This window comes from Rhinolophus sinicus, linkage group LG09 (assembly GCF_036562045.2).
Source record: "Rhinolophus sinicus isolate RSC01 linkage group LG09, ASM3656204v1, whole genome shotgun sequence".
Lineage (NCBI taxonomy): Eukaryota > Metazoa > Chordata > Mammalia > Chiroptera > Rhinolophidae > Rhinolophus > Rhinolophus sinicus.
In genome coordinates this window covers 43375555-43397792 of record NC_133758.1, presented here as the reverse complement: position 1 = coordinate 43397792, position 22238 = coordinate 43375555, and the positions used below count along the sequence as shown (strand labels likewise).

At 36.0% G+C, this 22238-nt stretch overlaps 2 pseudogenes; both read right to left on the bottom strand.

Moving 5' to 3' along the window:
- Positions 1–629: 629 nt before the first annotated feature.
- Positions 630–19205, bottom strand: LOC141573038 (small ribosomal subunit protein eS6-like; annotated as a pseudogene).
- Positions 19206–19490: 285 nt separating this feature from the next.
- Positions 19491–21321, bottom strand: LOC109433836 (large ribosomal subunit protein uL6; annotated as a pseudogene).
- Between the last annotated feature and the right edge of the window lie 917 nt (positions 21322–22238).

The window sequence follows — 22238 nt, the reverse complement described above, 5'->3', positions numbered from 1 at the left end:
TTGCAAAAGAAAATATTAGTAACCTTGAAGACATAATAGTAGACAATTTCAAGTAGCTTCATATACTTATAGCTGGAGTCCCTGACAGAGGAGAGAAATACATTCAAAAAAATTTTTTTAAAGAAGTAATGGCTGATGTTTCCAAATTTGATGAAAATTATAAAAGCTCAACAAACTCCAAATGCCAAAAATGAAAAAAAGAAAAACACACCAGAGCACATAACAATCAAATTGCTTAAAACTAATGATAAAGAGATAATCTTAAAAGCAGAGAAAAAAAAGCATATGATGTACAGAGAAACAAAATAAGGACTACAGTGAATTTCTTGTCAGAAATAATGCAAGTCAAAAGAGAATAAGCAACATAATTAAAGTGCCAAAATGGTCAATCTACAATTCTTTTAAAAACAAAGGTGATACAGACACAACCATAGATGTCTATGTACACATCGGTCAGTATATATACATATATTTCCTAGCCTGTAGACTGAGAGGGCTTAGAAGCAATGGTATCTCAGTAGCAACAACCACACCCAGCACCTAAATCTTGAGTTCTTTACCAAATTGTTAGGAACTGCCATAATAAAGTACCACAAAGTGAGTGACTTAAACAACAGGAATTCATTGCCTCACAGTTCTGGAGACTGGAAGCCCAAAATCGAGGTGTCAACAAGGCTGGTTCCTCTCCAGGGCTGTGAGGGAGAATCAGTTCCATGCCTCTCACGTAGCTTCTGGTGGTTTGCAGGAAATCTTTGACATTCCTTGGTTTGTAGAGGCGTTACTCCAATCTCTGCCTTCACATTCACATTGTGTTCTCCCAGAGGTGGAGCATCTGGAGCATCTTGCAGAACCAGAAATTAAGAAAGTGCTGTAGACTAGAACATCACCAAGTTAACAACATAGGAGGCTCCTGACTTTCCCTTCTCCCACAGATGCACTGAATATAAAGCTAAACATGGAGCAATTCCCTCGGAGAGAAATCCAAAAACTAATTGACTCCTACACATCGGGAAACTAAGAAAACACCCACATAGAAACAGGTAGGAAAGGCTGATACATACATATGCTCACTATAAATCCCACCCCTGTCACAGCGACTTACAACCGGGAAGGAACCCCCAAATTTCTGCTTCTGAAAAGCAAATGGTTTGGACCACACATTTAGCACCCCAACTTTTAAGACTGCCACCCAAGGAACATGCCCCCAAATCATCTAGTTCTGAAAGGCAACAGGAATGCATTCACGAGTCCCACATAGCAAACAAAAAGCAGTTGTTAAATAGGAATGTGGGTATTTCTTGAAACTATCACCCCTGGGCTGAGAAGAGAGGGAACAGACAGTTCCCAGTTTTTCCCTGGAAGGGGTTGACCACATACTTTACCAGCTACTGTCTAGGGGTCTGACTTCCAATTAGTTGGCATCTAGGAGCTGACTGTGATCCTCCCTGGAGACCTAAAGAGCCAGTGGGCACTTCCTCTTGCCTTCTCCCCATGGCTTGCTGCAACAATAAAACCAGGTCACAGTATTTTCCTGAAAAGAGCTTGTCCACACATTTAGCTCCTCAATTTTTGCAGCTACCATACAAATGATGGCCTTCCAATCACCTAGCCCTGATAGCCAACAAGATTCAGCATTCATGAGTCTCACAGGTCATATTAAACAAACAAAAAAATCAGTTTCCAAACAGGCACATAAGCACTTCCTGCAGCTCCCTCCCCTCCACCCCAGGCACACTGCAGAGGGAACAAGCAAAAATACCCTCTCCCATTTTGCTCTCTGGAAGGGATCTGAATGCAAACTTTCCCAACTGCTTCCTCAGGTTACTACTTCAAGTCAGCCAGTATATGGGTTATGACAGGGATTTTCCTGGAAGCCTGAACAAGCTGATAAACACATCCCCTACGGTCTCCATCAGTGTACTGGAACAGTAAAACCAAGTCTTCAGCTTCTCTCTGGAAGAAGTTGTCCACATATCTAGCACCCCAATTGTTATAATTGCCACCTGAGGAACCAATTCCCAAATTCCCAATTCACCTATCTCTGAGAGCTGATGAGGCTCAGCATTCACAAGTCCTCTGAGACCACACAAACAATGGGTTGTTCTCTTTGGGAACATAAGCTCTCTCAGTAACTATTCCCTCTGGCTCAGCACAGAGTACATAGGCAAAAACACTCAACTCCTGGTTTCTCCCTAGTAGGGGCTGCGCAGCATATCTAACACCCTGCTTTTCCCAGCTGTTGCCTTAAGGTCTGGTTTCCAATTAGCCTGCATCAGGGAGCTGAAGAGGCAGGTAATTAGGAATTCCCTGGGAGCCTGAATAGGCGTAATGGGCATTTCACATGCTTTGGGAAATTGACAGGTCTTAGCACACCTTCAACTACTGAGAGAAAATAACAGCAAAGACAGCAGCTTGGACAATTACAAAGGTTTGAGAGACAAACATTTATAGGTTTCATCTCCTACACAGTGTCCGTCTGTCAAGACTGGGAAAGGTGGCTGTCTTATCTAATTCACAGAAACCAATACAGAAAAAAGGAGGAAGAAGAAGAGAAGAGGAGGAGGAGAAGGAGGAGAAGGAAAAAGGGAATGGGAAGAAGGAGAAGAAGAAGAAACAAGGGAATATGTTCCAAACAAGAAAACAACATAGATCTTCAGAAATCAACCTTAATTAAACAGAAATAAGTGATTTATACAATACAGAGTTTAAAATAAAGGTCATTAAGATCATCACCAAGGTCAGAAGAGTAATGCATAAACAGAGCAAGAATGTTAACAAAGAGGTAGAAATAATTTTAAGTACCAAACAAAAATCATGTAGCTAAAGAACGCAATAACTGAACAAAAATAAATACATAGAGGGTTTAACAGCAGACTAGATGGAGTTGAAAAAAAGCATCAGTGAACTCGAAGACAGGGCAGTGGAGTTCATTTAATCAGAAAAGCAAAAAGAAAAATGAATTTAAAAGAGTGAAGATAACTTCTTGGACTAATAGGACTCCATCAAGCAGACCATTATATGCTTTATAGGGGTCCCAGAGTAGAAAAGAGAGATAAAGGGGCAGTGTGAGCTTACTCAAAGAAATAATGACTGAAACCTCCCTAGCCTAGGGAAAAAACAAGATATCTAGATACAGGAAGCCCAAAAAATACCAAAGAAGATGAACCCAAAAAGGCCCACACTGAGAAACATTATAATTAAACTTCCAAAAGTTAAAGACGAAAAGAATCTTAAAAGCTGCAAGTGAAGAGCAACTTTGTACACCATGCACAAAAATCCACTCAAAATGGATTTAAGAATTGAACATAAGACCTGAAACCATAAAACTTCTAGAAGAAAACATAGAGGGTAAGCTCTTTCACAGTGGCCTTAGCAATTAGTTTTTGGATTTGACACTAAAAGTAAAGGCAACAAGAGCAAAAATAAATAAGTGGGACTATATCAAACTAAAAAGCTTCGCACAGCAAAGGAAATCATCAACAAAATGAAAAAGCAACCTATGAAACAGGAGAAAAATATTTGCAAACCACATGTCTAGTAAGGGGTTAATATGCAAAATATACAAGAGACTCATACAACTCAATAGCAAAAATTAATAGTAATAACCCAATTTACAAATTGGCAAAGTACCTGAGTAGACATTTTTCCAAAAAAGACGTATAAATGGCCAATAGGTACATGAAAAGATGCTCAACATCATTAGTCATCAGGGACTTGCAAATCAAAACCACAATGAGATATCACCTCACACCTGTTAGGATATCTATTAACAAAATGATAAGCAATAACAAATGCTAACAAGGATGTGAAGAAATAGAATCCTGTACACTGTCTGTGTGAATGTAAATTAGTATGGGCATTATAGAAAACAACATGAAGGTTCCTCAAGAACTTAAAATAAAACTATCATATGATCCAGCAATTCTACCTCTTTATATATACAAAGGAGGTGAAATCGTTATCTTGAAGAGATATCTATACTCCCATGTTCATTGTAGCATTATTCTCAACAGCTAAGCTATGGAAACAATGTAATTGTTCATTGACAAAAGAATGGATAAGGAAAATGTGATACACATCCCTGTGACTATTTTGTAACTACTAATTGTACTTCCTAATCCCTTCACCTTTCTCACCCATCTCCCCAACCACCCTCCCATCTAGCAACTATCAGTTTGTTCTCTGTATCTATGAATCTACTTCTGTTTTCTTTGTTCATTTATTCTGTTCTTTAGATTCCACATATAAGTGAGATCATATAGAATTTGTCTTTCTCAGTCTGAATGGGGAATACAGTCAATAATATTGTAAAAACTGTGTATAATGTCAAATGAGTAGCATACTTATGGGGGGATCACTTCATAAATTATATAAATGCTTAACTAGTATACTGTACACCTGAAACTAATATAATATTGAGTGTCAACTATAATTAATATATATATAGTCATAGAATGTAAAGTACAGCATAGGGAATATATTCAATGGTTTTGTAATAGCCATGTATGGTGTCAGGGGGTTAGTAGACTTGCTGTGGTTATAACTTTGTGAGGTGTGTAAATGTCTAATCATTATGCTGTTTTGTACATCTGAAACTAATAATAAAACAGTCACACACATACACACACACACACACACACACACACAAATACACACGACTATTTTTCATCCTTTAAAAAGAAGGACATTCTCCCATTTGTAACACCATGGATGAACCTGGAGACAAGCATTATGTTTAGTGACATAGCCAGACAGAAAAAGACAAATACTGCATGGTATCACCTATATGCATAAGATTTTTAAAAAAAACAAAAATGCAAACTCAGAAACAGAGAGTAGAAAGGTAGTTGCCAGGAGCTGGGACACGGGAAATAGGAGAGGTTGGTAAAATCTTTATTACAAGAATAGAATTGGAGGACTTCTACTTTGGAGGATTTCTATTCCTGACTTCAAAACGTATTATAAAGCTACAGTAATTAAGATAACGTGGCATTGGTATAGAGTCATATAGAACAATGAAACAGAACAGAGAGCCCAGAAAGAGATTCACCCATATTTGGTCAATTGATTTTTGTGAAGATACGAAAGCAATTTAGTGGAGAAAGATACTGTTATTCAACAAATGGTACTGGAATAACTGAATACCCCAATGCAAAAAAAAAAAAAAAAAAAGAACATCAACCTATACCTCACATGATATACATATAACTCAAAATGATTCATAGACCTAAAATTATAAAACTTCTAGAAGGAATTATAAGAGAAAATCTTTGTGACCTTGAGTTAGGCAAAGATTTATTGAATGCTTCCCCAAACCATGACCCATAAAAGAAAAATTCAATGAATTATGCTTCATCAAAATTTCTGCTCTGAAATACACTGTGAGGAGAATGAAAAGACAAGCCACAAACTGGGAGAAAATATTTTCAAATTACACCTATGATAAAGGAGTTACCTCCGGAATATACAAAGAACTCTCAAAACTCAATAATAAGAAAATAAACATCCCAATCTAAAAAAAAAAAAACAAACAAAAAAAAACGCAAAATATTTTAATAAGCACTTCATCAAAGAAGATACAAGAATGACACATAGGCACACAAAAAGATGTTCAACGCAAAGAGTAATTAGTAAAATGCAAATCAAAATCACAATGAGTTACAATTACACATCTATTAAGGGGGAAGGGGGGTGGGAGATGAGGGTAAGGGAGATCAAATATATGGTGATAGAAGGAGAACTGGCTCTGGGTGGTGAACACACAATGGGATTTATTGATGATGTAATACAGAATTGTACACCTGAAATCTATGTAAGTCTACTAACAATTGTCACCCCAATAAATAAAAAATAAATAAAATAAATAAAAATAAAAAACAAGTGAATGGATAAACTGTGGTATATGCATACAATGAAGTAGTACTTAGCAATAAAAAGTGATGAACTATAATACATACCAAGAAACATAGGTCAGTTTCAAAATTACTATGTTGAAGGAAAGAATGCAATCAAAAAGACTATGTACTGTATGCTTCAAGGTACTCATATATAAAATTCAAGAATATTCAAATTTTAATGGTTGCCTGTGGACAGTGCAGGGGGTGAGTCGTATCACATTTTACAATTTAAATATGTGTACTTTATTGCATGTCAATTATACCTCAATCAAGTTATTAAAAGTGACTATCCATTTTATGAGTTTTAAACATATAAAATTTATTCTAAGTTTGAGAATGTTATGTATGAGGTGTGATCAAACACTTAGGTGAATGTTTAAATATAAAAAATTATTACAGTAAAAGACACATTGCCATAAATCCCCCTCAAAATACTCCTCACTTTGGACACACTTATCCCATATTCTTGCCACTTTCTGAAGCAGTTCTGGAAGTCCTCTTGTGTGAGTGTCTTTAGTTGTGCTGTCATGGCTGCTTTGATGTCCTGAATCAATTCAAAATGTTTATCTTTCATGGTCATTTTCACTTTGGGGAAGAGCCAAAAGTTGCATGGTTCCAGATCTGATGAATAAGATGAATGAGGACACACCATGATATTTTTATTTGACAGAAATTGCCATATACCAGAAGTCATGTGTGAAACGGAGTGTTGTCATGATGGAAGACGATTTATGGCACACTTTAAAACACACCTTCTCTCAACCTTACCTCACACCCAACTGACTGCACCAAACAAGTTGAGACTTCTCTCACACTGTTACTAAGGTTGGACATGCTACTTCTCATATTGAAGAGCCCTGCCTTTCCATTGGATGGCACTCGGTAGCATCATTCACCATATTTTGTGATCACAACGGAAAGGCACTGTGTCACACATTGTTTCTGGTATGGCAATTTCTGTCAAATAAAAACATTACGGTGTGTTCTCATCTACCTTATTCACTGGGTTTGGCGCTGTGCGACTCTTCCCCAAAGTCAATATTACCATGAATAACATTTTGAATCAATTCAGGATCTCAAGGCAGCCACAACAGCACAACTAAAGACACGCACGAAAGAGGACTTCCAGAACTGCTTCAGAAAGTGGCAAGAATAATGGGATAAGTGTGTTTGAAGCAACAGCGAGTATTTTGAGGTGGGTTAATGGCAATGTATCTTTTACTGTAATAAAATTTCTTTTAATTTAAACTCTCACCATATTTTTTAATCACACCTCATACATACTGACAACTTCAATCTCCAATATGATTAAATTAGCTTTCTATTCAAGCTCCATCTATTTCCTTTTACTAACTCAGTCACAATTTAACCTAATTATTCCCTCAGATTTAATTAGAATACCTTTGCCTTGGCTTGAATTGATGACTCTATAATCATGCCTAAGGAATAGAGAAATTAACAAAGACAATATCATGTTTCAATAATCAAGAGTCAATCCAATTCTTTATGTTAAAAGTTTCATTACCAGAGGGTAAGGAAGGAGGGGGCTCTAAAAGAGGGTAAACGGGCTCTAATATATGGTAATGGAAAGAGAACTGACTCTGGGTAGTGAACACACAATGTGAGATATAGATAATGTATTACAGAACTGTACACCTGAAATCTATATAACTTTACTAACAATTGTCACCCCAATAAACTTTAATCTAAAAAAAAAGAGTCAATCCAATTCTAATGGTATATGCTATTGTTTCTGAAAATAAAAATACAGTAAGAATTTCTAAAACTTTTCATGCCAACATAAGTTTTCCCAAGTATAATAAATGTACTCAAAAACACTGCTTTCATTGAATTTTAATTTGTCAAAAGAAAATAGGTAATCATGGAGAAAATGCAACTTAAGCAAGCAATTGAGTCACTATACTCCCAAGAATAACATCGCAGGATTATTTACAGTGGCCAAGACATGGAAATAACCAGTGTCCTTTGATAGATGATTGGATAATGAAGATGTGGTATATATCATGTTTCCCTGAAAATAAGACCTAGATGGACAATCAGCTCTAATGCATCTTTTGGAGCATAATATAAGACTTGGTATTATGTTTTATTATATTATATTATATTATATTATATTATATTATATTATATTATATTACATTACATTATATTACATTACATTACATTATATTATAAAGACCTGGTCTTATAGTAAAATAAGAGGGGGTCTTATATTAATTTTTGCTCCAAAAACACATTATTGCTGATTGCCTGGCTAGGTCTTATTTTCAGGGAAACATAGTATACACAATGGAATACTACTCGGCCATAACAAAAGATGAAATACTGCCATTTGCAGCAACATGGATGAATCTTGACATTGTCATGCTAAGCAAAATAAGTCAGGCAGGAAAAGTCAAGAACCATATAACTTCACTCATATGTGGAAACAACAAAGGAACACACAAACAAACAAAGAAACAAACACTCATAGACACAGACAACAGTTTAGTGGTTATCAGAGAGTAAGGGGAAGAAGCGGTGATAGAAGAAGGAAAAGAGGATCAAATATATGGTGATGGAAGAAGAACTGATTTTAGGTAGTGAACAGACAATGTGATATTTAGATGATGTATTATAGAATTGTACACTTGAAACCTATGTAATTTTACTAACAATTGTCACCCCAATAACTTTAATAGAATAAAGAAAAAAATAATTATTTTTTGTCTTTCAAAGAGAATATACAGGGGTTCATATTTTCACTGTTTTAAATGTTAGCAATCGCTTTGATGATCACTGAGATCCCTCAATGTTCCTGGAGAGTCCTTGCAATACAATCGTGTGTCTCTGGGAGCTCCGGTGAATTAAATCAAAATCACCCAAATACTAGTAAATAAATGAAATGTTGGGAAAGCCAAGAGAATGGAAACTTGGGTAGACTTCATTCTCTCTTGCTAGTTGATCTAACCAGGATTGACTAAAAGGCTTAGAACTTCTCCCTCACCACCTCCTTTGCTTATAAGGCCTAATTAACCACATTTGAAGACTGAAGCCACAAAATTCTTGGAGGACTGCTTCAAGAGCAGTTAGAGAGGGATGATAATGCCATTTTGACATCATTTCCTTTCTCTTATTCTGTTTCACTATTGTAAGACCACTCAATAAAACACCCTCAGAAAGCTACTGTAATTTCTAAAAGAGCCTAAGTGACTCTCCATCTTCAGTCTAGGCAAGCAGAATCTTATTCCTTCAGCACACTTTTAAGAACCTACTCTTTGCTAGGAAAAAAGTACCTGTACTTACACCTCAGAAGTTCATATAAAAGCCATAAAGAGTATATAAAAATGAAAACAACAAAGGAACAAGACAAACAAATGAAGAAACAAAAACTCATAGACACAGTTAACAGTTTAGTGGTTACCAGAGGGTAAGGGACAGGAGGGAGGTTGTAGATGAAGTAAAAGGGATAAAATACAAGGTGATAGAAAGAGAACTGATTCTAGGTGGTGAACACACAATGTGTCCATAAATGATGTAGTACAGAATTGTACACCTGAAACCTATGTAACTTTACTAACAATTGTCCATCCAATAAACTTTAATTTTAAAAAAAAAGAGCCATAAACATCATTAGACTAAATTTTGCCTTTACAATTCCTCTTCCCTTTTCTCTCTCACTCAATTTACTTCAGGGGTTGGGGGAAGTGAATGGATAACAAACTTTATTTTCTCCCTAAAAATAAGATCTCTTGCTCTCAATGCAAAAAAAGTTTTCAAAGGCAGGAAGTTGCTGTTGGCAATTTTGTTGCATGAAAATTAAAAGAGTTAAAACCTTCTTAAAGTTTCAGCTTCTCCATGAATCTAATACAATAAACAACATGGAAATATACAAAAACACGAAAATTCTTGAATTGTGGATACCTGAGACAGGTGAGTGTATGTCAGGAGATAACAGAGACTCCAGCAATGGTACGCTGTAGCAGACTTATAGCAGTTCCTAATTATACCAGCTCATCGGCCGATTATTAAATTATCAGAAATTTTGCAAGTTAGCAGTTAAATCTTTGGTACCTTGAAAGTAGTCATGGAGGAAGTATTTACATGGAAATCAGCTCATTCTACAAATCAGGGCTTTTCTTTCTTTATTTTTGGCAAGCCAGTTATTAAATATTTACCAGCACACCCCTGGATGGAGGGTTAGAGCAGAGATAAAAACTGACCCCCTGCGTAATACATTCAGGGAATCTTATTTTCAGTCCCAAATTAACTTAAAGGTACAGTTCTGCAAATTTGTAACATTTATAAAATCTCTTAATTACCAAAAAAAATTGGTAACCTGACATATTATTTAAAAAAAACAATTGAAACTATAATAAAATGACAAGATATACTGTATAAAAAGAAATCTGGTAGTTAGGTTGTAAATATGATTAAAGCTTTCATGTCAAATTTCTGAAACTGTCCTCCAAAAATCACATTCCCTAGACCTAGCCAAACCACCAGTCGTCAGTTCCAACTTCCAAGTTTAGACAAAGTCTAAGTTCTGCAGGTGCTGTTTATTGAGTGTTTTGGCTGCAGATTCATCATCTGTAAATATTTCAAGAGATTCAGAAAGCACAACATGCTTCAAAACAACCACCTGGACAAAACAGAACCTTTGCAGAAGCTAAAAGCAATTAGGGGATAAAAGAAACAGAGCATTCTCCCTCTTCTTCATTGGAAATCTATTTATGGGAGTGAGGTCATTGTGCATTGGAACTATATTTGTGGTCTCTTAATCCACTGATTAAAATAGTTTAAAATCAGAGCAAGTGGATTCTGAAGTGAAAATGAAACTCATAAGAGTCGGCAGTCCAATTAAAATTGTGATTCCACAAAATTTTTTTGAATCACCTACAGCATTCACAATGTTTAAAGTTCCAAATTTGGAACATAACAGTTTAATAAAATAATCAATTAGATTAACATATTATTATAGTACTTTCCTTTTTTAAATTTTTATTAAATTTATTAAGGTGACATTTGTTAGTAAAATAATACATCATCTATATGTTGCATTGTGTGTTCACCACCCAGAGTCAGTTCTCCTTCCATCACCATACATATCATTATAATATTTTCAAAATTAAATGTGAGACATAAGAAATACTTTTAAAAAACAAAAATGGATATTATAAAGAATTTTTTTTCACCAAAAATACACTCATTCAAGGTTAATGAAGTTAAGATTGAACAAATAACAAATAATAGTCAGCTTGACAATAGAAACTCCACAAAACTAAAACTGATGTATGCCTAAAGTTTTCAAATAATGAAGAATACAATCATAATACAAAGGCAAACTTGCTTTAAATGGCAGTGCAACTTGATGCAGAGCAATTCATTTTGTTCCTAGAGACCCTTTATTTCTTTTCTGTTTGCAATAGAAGTAGAGATTACTTTATAAACTACACATTTCAAGGTACTATTAAATGGATGGACCTGTTTCAATCAACAACAGATCAAAGACTGATTAAAAATTTAACCATAACATTCTAAAAAAAAGAAAAAGAAAAGAAAAATTTATACGGGAAAGATTTAACTCTTCACTAGGGAACTTCCTACCTTCTGTACAGGTGTGTGACTGATTAAAAAAAGTTGTATGCATCCACTTAAAGAAAACTCACTATGCAAAAATTCACTGTTATGGAAATAATAATTTAGAAGTATGAATCATTAAAATATAGTGGATATTTTCCATTTCATAGAAAGTAAGTATTAGCTCTAGATCAATAAAAATACAAATTAAACAGATTAATCTACAGGCAGCATTTATCATGCAACTATTAATAGTTTGCCTATGAAAAGTGTTAAATGTCATGAGGAATGATTATGATTAAAAAAATAATGAAAACTAACGATGCAGAGAGTGTGACCAAAAATATGACTGAAAATTTAAAAACTGAAACACACATTGTGCACAAAAAAAGATTAAGATAAAATATGGCAAAAACATTAACAGTATTTATTTATATTCCTTGTGTATTACATATCTATGTGTATGTATTATATATAAGGTCTAATACAACACGAACTTGACATTGTGCACTTACATTGGCAGCACTACAAACAGCTCGGTAGGGTTTCATAACCTCACCGCTGTGTTTGTGTGGACGTGTACTGGTGTCTTGATGAGTGGCGTTCGTTATTGTTGTTGCATGTTTTTGTGTGCCATTGTAAGAATGTCTGAGCCTAAATTAGAGCAACGAACAAACATTAAATTTCTTGTTAAACTTGGCAAGATTGGAAGTGAAATCAGGGACATGTTACTCCAAGTTTATGGGGATAATGCCATGAAAAAGACAGCAGTGTACAAACAGATTAAACGTATTTCTGAGGGGAGAGAATGAGCCACTGATGAAGTGAGGTCAGGGCAGCCAGTAACGAGCAGAACTGATGAAAACTTTGCAAAAATTCATCGAATTGTGCATAAAAATCATCGGCTGAAAGTAAGAAGCATAGCAGACCAAGAAAACATCGATAGAGGAACAGGAAAATCTTAACTGAAAATCTTGTCATGAGAAGGTGTGTGCAAAAATGGTCCCAAAGGAGCTCTTGCATTACAACAATGCACCAGCTCACACAGCACTGTCTGTGAGGAATTTTTAGCCAGTAAACAAATAACTGTATTGGAAATCCCTCTCTACTCACCTAATCTGGCCCCCAATGACTTCTTTCTGTACCTGAAGATAAAGGAAATATTGAAAGAAAGACATTTTGATGACTTTCAGGGAATCAAGGGTCAGCTCTGATCAATACGACGACAGCTCTGATGGCCATTTCAGAAAAAGAGATCCAAACTTGCTTTGAAGAGTGGACTAGGTGCTGGCATTAGTGCATAGCTTCCTAAGGGGAGTACTTCGAAGGTGACCATATTGATATTCAGTAATGAGGTAGGTAGCACTTTTTCAAAGATAAGTTCGCAAATTAATTGGCAGACATTGTCTGACTACAACGTCTATTCATAACCAGGAAGCAATATATATTAAACTAAAAATTAAATTGGGCTAAAAATTTAAAAGCTTAAAACTCTTTAAAATATAGGTCTATAGAAATGCATTAGCTATAGAAACAATGTATAAACTAACATTTGTCCAATTTTTAGTTTATGCTTTGGAATTTTTAAAGGAAAATATTTGGGTTATAGAAATCCAAGCTCATCCCTATGGTGGGCAGAACTCTATGAATGGCCTCCAATCACCCTCATTGTTATATAACCTCCTCCCCTTTGAGTGTGGGTGGAACCCATGAATATGGTAGGATACAATTGTAATTATATTACTCTATTAAGCAAAATGGAAATTAACCTGGTGGGCCTAATCTAATCACAGGAGCCCTTTAAAAGCAAAGAATTTTCTTCAGTTAATGGCAGAAAGGGAAGTCAGAGTCCAAGCGTCAAAATAACTTGATGTACCCTTGTGACTGTATAAATGGATGTTGTTTTAAGCCAATACATTTATAGTAATTTGTTATGCAGCAACGTATCTTTATTCTGTTGCATCACTAATGACTGACTTTCCAGGCAAGGTCATTTGAAGGATCATTTCCTTCAAATAAGTTTAGTCCCTTGAGAATAAAATTTCTGGCAAGGTTTTTGCATATTGAGACTTGCGGTCATTAACATTTCACATGATTTTAGTACTATGTAATGTAAGTTTCCAAAAGGCAATAGAATATTTTATGCATAGACTTTTTGTTTTGTTTTGTATTTCATGTTGAAACCAAAAAATTTCCCTGAGAGAATATTTCCAATCCATTATGCCAATCATGGTGAAAACAATTTCATGATACAAAATTTGTTTTACAACCAATTTGGGGGGGAAACAAACCAATATCATTAAGTAGAGAATATTTGAGTATGGCCACCTTTTTAAAAAATAAAGGACTGAGCATTCATGAATTTCAGTAGTGGAATTCACCATTTGCTATGTTGGCCATTTTCTCCCAGCTACCCCATGGAGCCATCTGAACTGGGATATCAGCTACCCAATCTGACACCTCTAAGGCCATGTTCTAAATTGAAATTTAACTTTCCTAGCTTTGGTGATGTTCCTTTAGACTTCCTTAGCCTGTATGTTTACTCACTGTTCTTTTGACATTTCAAATCTGATCTCTAGAGAACTTTGCTTTATACCAAAAGCAACATAAAACAATGATTCTATTTCCTAACTTCTAAATCTATTCCTCAAAATGCAATACGAGTTCACTAAACCTGTCCCAAGAGGAAAATGAAGAAGATGGACAAAGCAATGTCCAAAATCCCTTCCAAATATAATATTTGACAGATCAGGCATTTAATCTAAATGGCAATACAGCTAAAACATAAACACATTTTTACAAGATTTAAGCTAGGAAGTCAAGAGAATAACAAATGATGCTTGTCATAATTTGATAAAATTCCCTTTGAAGATAGAGAATTTTAAGCAAATACTGGCCAGTCTTTGACCACAACTATCTACAGGCTTCACAGTATTTCTAGCATCTTCTTCTCCAACTAGATGCTTCAGGAACAAAATGTGGAACCAAGAAACTATCCTGAGCTGAGGAAGTGTCCCTTTTTATTTTAGTTACACTTCTTTCATATGTGCTAGTGTCATCAAAAGGCAGGCCAGAAAAACACATTTTCAACTGTCCATAAACCTAACCAAGGATTGTAACAAATTTTCTACAGCTATTTTAATTGATCTTTCCATGAAATGGAAGAGCAGTGTGTCTATTTGCTCCTTTCATTCCATTTAGCAGTAAAATATTAGACAGACAAGAGAGAAGGATGAGAAGCAATAAAAGACTGCAAAGAAACAGAATCAGATTTTAATATGTAGAATTTGGTTGACTTGTAGTTTTATATTCCCAGACTTTAGGAGAATTGCCATATAATGATTGATACTTTGGGGAAATCATCAGGATATGAAATTAATTTCTTAGCCTGGAACTTTAATTTGACATATGAAGAATTAAGACATAACTGAAATCAAATATCCTTTATTAGCCATAATTCTCCTCTGCAAAAATTACTTTGTGCTTCCACCCACCAATGCCCATCTCCACTCTTAAGAGTTTGATTCACAATATGTCATCACCTACCTTTATTTTTAAACTAGAAGAATTAATGTAATTAAACCCAATTTCATTTGTCACTCCTACCTACAAAATCAAGTCAAGAATTAAAAATAAGATTGGGGGAACACTGCCATACTACTAGACTCAGTTAAAAATAGTTTCACAAAGAAGTGTTTTATATGGGATTTTAAAACAAGAAAGATTTAAGGATACAATAATCAAATTGTCAAAATACAATTTCAGTCTTTCAAGGATAACTTTTCCTGCGCAGAATGTATCAGTTTTATGCTTCCGGGTTTTATATCCACTGGTCCCTCAGCCCCAGAATTCACCTTTCTCACACCTATTCTTATTAACTACAGTTCTCATTCTTTAATGCCCAGTTCAAATGCCATGAGCTTCCTGTAAACTTCCTGTATCACCACATTACAAGTCATTCTTTCTAGTTCCCTCACTGGTCGTGGACTAAACATAGAGATTCAAGAGAAGTAATTTGGGTGTTATCCCATTCATTAGATTATAGAAGGGTGCCTTATAAACCAGAGAAGGAAAAGCTGCCTTAGCATAATAAAGTCATTCCTGAGAAATATCAGGAAGAAATATTTTTAATATTTTAATTAATACTTAAAATATTAATTCCTTATTTAATATGGAAGAAAAATATCAATTCTCTAATAAAGAGGCACCAATTTCAGGTTCAGGGAAAAGCCAGCTGTCAAACAGGGTAAAAACCTCCATGGTTTTTCTCCTAACCCCACACTGTACCCATTCATGGCTTGTCCTCACTCCTCCCCTCTGCAAGGCCAAAAGAGCTGAGCAGAAGAGAATGTTCTGGCATTTCATTAGACAACAGAGGCGGTGAAATCGGCAAAACACAAGGAGAGAACAAGTGGATATGTTTGAGAAGATGGAAGGGAGAAGCATGGAACATGCCAAGATATATCCGGAAGAACAGAAGGGCACTGAGGACACCTACAGGGAACAAGTTAAAGAGACGCGAAAAAAAGGAGGAAGAGTTGGGAATAGATGAGCTTCCTTTGTGACAGCCTTCAAGGTTTACACCGTGGGGCTTCATTTTGTAGGATGCAATGGAATGATGTAGCTAAACTGAATATCTCCCCAACTCACTGTGGCTTGGGAAAATTACCTAAACCATTCACTTAAATTTTCATACAGGTTTATTCGGGAAGGCAGGGGAGGCAATATCCAAAGACAGAAAGTTAAACACCTTTGCTGTCTAATCAGCCTCCTCCCTGAGGGCCAATGAACAGCAAGGTCTATCTGCCACAGAATAGAACTCTATACGACAACCAGCAAAACTGACTCCCTTGCCCCTACAATCCCCATACCCCAAGAGGAAAAGGCTCCCTGTGGTTTACAATACTGTTTAACATTCATGACTTTTTACTGTACTTATTTATTTACTCCTCTGTCTCCTCAAACTTACAAAAGTTTTGTTTTTCATTTTTTCTTAGTGTTATACCCAGCCCTTTGCCCATAGTAGTTATTATATTTGTAGTGAATACTGTTTGTTAGCCAGCCAGTATCCACTCCCTCCTTCCTCCATCCTAGCAGAACCCTGACTTCATTCAGGTAATTCCAGAGGGCATCTTGATTAATTTCCAAAGGAATAAATGCATTGTATGCCCTGATGGCTATTATTGGTCAGGAATGGGAATATAACTAACGTTGGTACAATCAAGCTGAAGGAAACGACTTGTATTGTATGTTTTAGGGGTTTAAAAAAAAAGTTCCTTTCTCTTTATTTTGCTAGACCTGAACCAAGAAATGCATGGCTCTGGTTGACACTGGTGGCCATCTTGCAATCACAAGGGGTATCAGGTTTAGGACAAAGAAAACACTGAGGATGGCAGAGAACAGACACTAAAAGACCCTAGACATCAGTATCATCACCAAGCCCATGACCTCATTGTGCCTGTGCCCTGGCAGACCTCTGGTCTCCTAGTTACGAGATACTATTCTTTTGTGTTTTGACTCAGTGTCAGTCACAGTTTTCAATATTTGACTAGTAAAGTTACAAATGAATTTTTTAAATTGAAGAGCAGGGATTGACAGTTATTTACACATATTTAATTATTGTTTTAAGAGTTGTTTTTTTAAAAAGGTAAATGTCACAACAAAGGCTGTGGGAGCTTAGAAGCTGGACAGACCATATGGGATTGAATGGAGAAAATATTAACAGCTAACCGCTCAGACATAGAAAAGAAACCCATAGGAAATGGGTTTCCAGAGGCAAGATTTAAGATCTTGCAATGACCAGAGGGAGAAACAGGAATGGACTGGAATATTGGGCAAAGAACCAAGACAAGGATTTAAGCACAGAAACTAAAGGCAAACTTGGTGACAGAGCCTGGGCTACAAGTTGGTGACTTGTTCATAAGTTTTATAAGACATGCTTCCTTGAAATACAGTATGATAGATATGAAGATAACACAGTTTTCATTCACTCAGTAATATTTGAGAACTTGCTCTATGTCAGGCACTGTGCTAGGTGCTAGAAATATAATGGTGAGCAAGAACAAAGATCTTACAACCTAGTGGGGAGTTAGGCATTATACAAACTTTAACAATGTAAAATTGCACCAGTAATGTGAAATGAAGGAGAGCTACCCTGTGCTGGATGAATATTTAAGCAGGCGATTTCAGCTCGTCAAGATGGCAATTAAGAAAGGTTTCCCTGAGATACAGCCTCTTGAGCAAAGTTAAGAACCATTAGCAGGAACTAATGAGGTAAAGAAAGGAGAGAAAAGAGCATTCCAGGAAGAGAGAAGAGCATATGCCAATGCCCTGGGAAAGGAGGAAACAAGAGAGTAAGAGTGAAGAGGAGCATGGTAGGAGATGAAGCTAAAGAGGTAGTTGGACAAACAGACAATATAGGCCATGTAAGCCATAGTCTTTATCCTAAAAGCGATGGAACTCATTGCAGCTTTCTTAGCAAAGAGGATTATGAATTAAGATTTGTGTTTTGAAGGGATTACTCTAGATGCAAGTAAGGGGAAATCATTGGAGAACGACACATGCAGTTGAGTAAGACCTGATAGGAAGCAATTACAGTAACCCAGGGAACATATGATGTCTAAAGTTATAGCAGTGACAATAGTGAGAAGTGGATAGATAGGAAATATATTTAGGTGGTAAAAGGCGTATTACATAGGCATTATAGAGCAAGAATAAAAGAGGACCAGTGCCTAGGTGAAAGAGAAGAAAATGAGGTGATCTCCTAGGAAAGGATACACAAGGTACAGCCCAGGCTGTGGGGTTGAGTTCTTTCTTTTCTTTTCTATATATAATTTTATTTATTTGTTACTCTTAGAAAAATCTAATTTTTGACTTGACTCAGTCTTAGAGGTAGAAGCTCTCAGAGAGGACAGACTGTGTCTCTTGGCAATCTGTTTCTGGCGTTTTGCTTTGACCTCCTTCATTCTCTTGGCCAAAAGTTTAGCGGATTCTGCAGCCTCTTCCTTATTTTTCTTTTCTTCTTTTCTTTGTTTTGTTTTTTAAATTAAAGCTTATTGGGATGACAATTGTTAGTAAAGTTACATGGGTTTCAAGTGTACAACTCTGTAATGCATCATCTATATAACACATTATGTTTTCACGCTGTTTCTTCAGAGCAATATGCCAATGTTTGTGTTGCAGGATGCGTGGAGTAACAAGACATTTAATCTTGGGAGCTTTGGTTCTAGGTTTCTTACCTTATTTGTTTAGGGGCTTTCTCACAACATACTGGCAGACATCATCTTCTCTAGAGAGATTGAAAATTTTGCAGATTCTGCTAGCTCTTTTAGGTCCCAGGCAATGAGGCACAGTAGTATCAATGAGATCAGGAATATCTTTCTCCCTTTTTAAATTTACAATGACCAAGTTGAGAACACTCAGATTGGCATCTACAATGCGACCCCGAACAGATTTGTGCTTGCTTTCTCCAGCCCTCCTTGGTCTATAACAGGAGTGCCCCTTACTCAGGAGCAGGTAGACATGGCCATGGGTCAAGACACCCTGCTTCATGAGGAAACCTTGTTTGTTGTTCCCACCAACTACGTAACCTTTCTATTCTTCACCCAGAACATCAGCAGCAATTTCTGTGGCCATATGCTTCTCATAAAATGTACGACATTTGCGTTCATCGTCCACTTCAATGAGTTTCTGGCAGCCAGTGGCTGTAAAAGAGATGTTCAGCTTCATCCTGAAGCAGCCGACTGCCTCTGATGTGTCACAAAAAAGAACTAAGTTCATTTTTTGTTTTTAATGGATTTTGAATTCATCAGTGATGCTAACTTGAATACTAATGCCCTAAAATTACAGGTCTGGAAGCATGTAGTACATCCTCTCCACATGGAAAAAAATTTTTATTTTCTGGGTTTTTTGTTTTGTTTTGTTTTGTTTTTTCCCCCCAAATCAACACATGACTTTTATTACATCTTTAAAAGTAAGTGAGGCATCACTCGACATCTTGATGTTTTGGTAGCTGGACAACTTAGATCTTATTCATCAGCCTGCTGAATTGTTCCTTTTTCAGAAACATGGATACCATCCAAAAATTTTCTGATATCCTTGTTTTTAACTGTTGTGGCTTGTTGAATCAAAGCAGCTGAATTTGATACAAGTTCAATATCATTTCCTTCAAAAATTAACTCATCTTTCTGGGCTTGAGATACTGAACAAGCAACACCTGACCTCATCTAAACCCTGCAGATGTATTTTTCACCCAAGAAATTTCAGATTTCAACAAGAGAACCATTTTCCTGAATAACGACGTTGTTGGGGAAGTGAGCATACACAGACCTCATCTTGTAACAGGAGCCCAAGGTAACACCGTTGATCATGTTCTGTACGTGACTATGGATAGTGCAAATAGTAGCCAGTTCCTTTCTATCTCCCCGCCATTGGTCAACCCGGAGCTTCTTCTTCTTTCCAAGGAGACTGAGTTCTACATTGATGTGATTGAAGTCCCTCTGCAGGGTGCCTCTGGGGCCCTTCACAGTAACTGTGATCCCTTCAGAGTGATGTCCACATTTTCTGGAATGTCCACAGTTTGATTAGGAGAATGGCCTTCGTCCTCGTAGTAGATGCAGCAAAGAATGATTATTTTCTGTTTTAAGGATAATAGTTCCCCAGACTGAAATATCTACTGATGATGGAATTCAGTTATCAAGTCATACATACTAATACACCCACGTCCAAGCCTGACATGTTACCTCCATTTATTCAACTCTTTTTCTTTCTGCTTCTCTTGTTGTCCCTGGTCTCTTTTTGAAATCCCAATAAAATTGCTTTCTTTTATTTAAAGCTTTTCAGTTTTGTTTTTTGTTTTTTTCTAACAATCAGGAAAACACAATAGAGACAAAAAAAAAAAATTTTTCCCCAAAAGAAATATGTCACCCTTGGCAGAAATGCCAGTGATTTCTCTGTTATTTTATATAGCCATATGGCATGAAGAAAAATAATCTAATTTACTCAACTTTCTTACTGAAAATTAACTTTAAAAGGTAAAAAATACAGTGAAATAAACTATACCAATTGCCCTTTAAGTAACCTCCTTCCATGGAATAATTAGGAAGTTCCTCATTTATACCTACAAAGCAAGAGGTCTGGCCCTTATCTATGCACAGATTTTAAAGAAGTTAACAGATGATTGGAAACTAACCTAAGGGGCACATTAGATTTCTATTTTTCCTAAAGTACCCAAAATGATGTGCATTTATGAACAAACTTCCTGACTCAAAGGGCAATTTTAAAGCAAGAAACCTGCAGACTAATGGGCTCCCTTTCTGAGAGGATGAGACCTCTGGTTACAGATAATTGTAAGTATAGTTTCCTAGATAAAAATAAGGGCAGCTTTCAAAGTAACTAGATTGATTTTTTATTAGTTTTTCCAATGGGTGGTGAACACACACTATGATATATAGATGATATATTACAGAATTGTACACTTGAAACCTATGTAATTTTACCGTGTTTCCCCAAAAATAAGACCTAGCCAGACCATCAGCTCTAATGTGTCTTTTGGAGCAAAAATTAATATAAGATCCGGTCTTATTTTAATCTTTGATCCAAAAGACGCATTAGAGCTGATGGTTCAGCTAGGTCTTCTTTTTGGGGAAACACAGTACTAACCATTGTCAGCCCAATATATTTTAATTTAAAAAAAAAACCTTCGTGTTTATTTAAGGACATGAAAACCTAGTAAAACTTAATTCATGGCTTACTTTACCAAAAGCCTAATGAAAAGTTAAATTATTTCTTCCTTACTCACCCTCCACCAAATCACAGCAGACCTATGATGGTCATCCCTGACCATGCACGTACCAAATTAGGTTGAAAAATAATGATGATACTCTATGTCAAATAGCACTTTATATGAATTATCTCTAATACACACAACAATAATGAAACGTAGAAATTTGTATTTCTATTTCATTAATCAGAGGAGAGAGACTTGAAAAGGTAATAAGCTGGCCAAAGCTAGGCTGCCAAGAGGGAATAAAGCTGGGAATTGAGCCTGAAACTCCTAACTGCAAAATCCATACTGTTTACCACAAAATGCTACATTATCAACTTGACCTACCAGAGTCCATTTCTGGTACAGCTTTGATTCTTACAGTTGGAAGAATTTTTAAAGTTTCACTAGAAAAAGTTCTCTCTGACAGGAAAAAGCGGCTAAATCTTGAGGCATCAACAAAATATGGTGGAAGGTTTCTTCCTCAGGAGGCAGTAGTGAAAAGTTCAAGTTTTGAAATCAGGCTGAGTTTGAATCTCATCTTTATCAATGTGTGACCTCAAGGAAACTTCTCTCTAGGACTCAGTCTCCCCACTTATCTATGAAGTAGATTAAAGTATCTACCATAGGGTAATTTTTAGAATTTAAGGAAATAAAATGTTTAGCACTGTGCTGGAACATACCAAGTGTTCAATAAATGTTAGCTATAATATAGCAAAGAGTAAAATTAGTTTCACTTTAACTGGTTTCACCTTAGTTTGGCTTTCTGCAAAAACAAAGGATAACTCATAAGACAACAAAGCTGCTCAGAATCATCTCATTTTTATTATCATTCTCATATGGCATGACTTCCTATTCCCAAACATTGTTGTTCGGTAAGGGATGGACTAAAAGGATCATTATACTGTTTGGCTTCTATTAGCTTGTGGTCAACTCAAATCTTTTTCATGCAAATAGATGTTAAGCCAACTTGGCTCATAATATATATTTACAACTGA